The sequence below is a fragment of the Trachymyrmex septentrionalis genome, unplaced genomic scaffold, assembly GCF_001594115.1.
Source record: "Trachymyrmex septentrionalis isolate Tsep2-gDNA-1 unplaced genomic scaffold, Tsep1.0 scaffold349, whole genome shotgun sequence".
Lineage (NCBI taxonomy): Eukaryota > Metazoa > Arthropoda > Insecta > Hymenoptera > Formicidae > Trachymyrmex > Trachymyrmex septentrionalis.
The window spans coordinates 88,456-89,911 of record NW_017305513.1 but is presented as its reverse complement, the minus strand read 5'-3'; the positions used below and the strand labels follow the sequence as shown (position 1 = coordinate 89,911).

Below are 1,456 nucleotides of genomic sequence, written 5' to 3'. Positions count from 1 at the left end.
TACTCGTTGGCGCGGGCGGAGTAAGGCGCGGCAGAGGGGGAAGGCGCGGGAAGTCTCGGCGTCATCATTGTTGACTCAGGTCGGTTGATTACATAAACAATGCATTCCTTATTTTTTTATCACTCGCCGCCGCCGCCGCCGTCGCCGCCGCCACCGCCGCCGTAATCGCCACCGCCGCCACTACCGCTGCTGTGGGCCCCATGCCCTTCCAAAAAATGCGTAGATAACAAGGGTTCACACGTTAGAGAAAGATAGAGTGTGCACAACGCTTTACATGACACAATTATTTGGCATGTGCCAGATTAATAACGCGACTGACATAATAACATATAATAGTATGCTTTGTAGGCGATAGAGCGCGTGATATGAGAGAAGGAAGGATAGAAGAAATAAATCCTCTTTTTTGATGACGCAGTTTTTTCAATACAGTTTTTTATTAGCGCGCCGAGGTATAAGATGGATGGATGAATGGAGATTAAAATAAAGTACATATATAAAATGATGTGGACGAAAATTTTTTTATTCATATGTTATTACATCATGTTTTTTTTCCATTAAAAAGTAAAGTTAATAGCTCGCAATCGATGAGCTGACGCCTATTGAAGAAGTCGCTGTTGTGTATGACGTTCTCATACGTATTGGAGAATCGAGTATATTTTGCATCAACCGTACCGACGAGTCGGGCTAATCGTTCGAACGTTACATCGATACACCCGTCAAAGTTAAACATACGACGTAGCGTCGTTTCCGTCATTGTAATGCGTACCGGCGAAGATTCGAGACGTACGAGCGTAGCATTGTTCAGCGTACAAACTCTGACGATTAGCGGTCCAACACTTATAAAATTGTCCATGTATTCGTTTCGAAGCATTTTGTAAATATTCCATCGCTGCTCGTAGAGACTCTTTCAGGTTTCGAGAGACAACGACAGTTCGTGTCCGCGATGATCTCCCAGAACGATCTCCACGTAACTCGGTGGATCAACGTTGATACCAATTTCCAAAAATTTATAGCCCGTATTCGTCAGATCGTAACGTCTGCTCAGTAAACGCATCGCACGATGCTGCGGACTGCATACATACATACATACTCGTATATACATAATGTTAAAAAACCTTTCTTTTGTGTGTAGAATGTTGAAACTTACGTGCTATATTCATTCTTCACGTCGTACGATGCTCTGCTCTCTTTGGCGAAGTACATTTTTTTTTATCCGTTCGTACAAGCGGGTATCACAAGACTGATTGCATCCGCGTAAATTATGGAGTATGTGATAACACTTCTGGGATCGAAGAGGGGAGACAGGCCCTCCCTACTTTTTCCAAGAATTTCAAACGTGTCGCGACATGTTTTATCACGCCTTTCTATTTATATTTTTTATCGCAAGCCTATATACGTACGTTTGTACGAACGTTTATATATACATACATACATACATACATACATACATACATAT

The 1,456-nt window shown here is 42.5% G+C and overlaps 1 pseudogene; it reads right to left on the bottom strand.

The window, feature by feature from the left end:
- Positions 1–722: 722 nt before the first annotated feature.
- Positions 723–1,456, bottom strand: part of LOC108750259 — a 48,091-nt pseudogene continuing 47,357 nt past the window's right edge.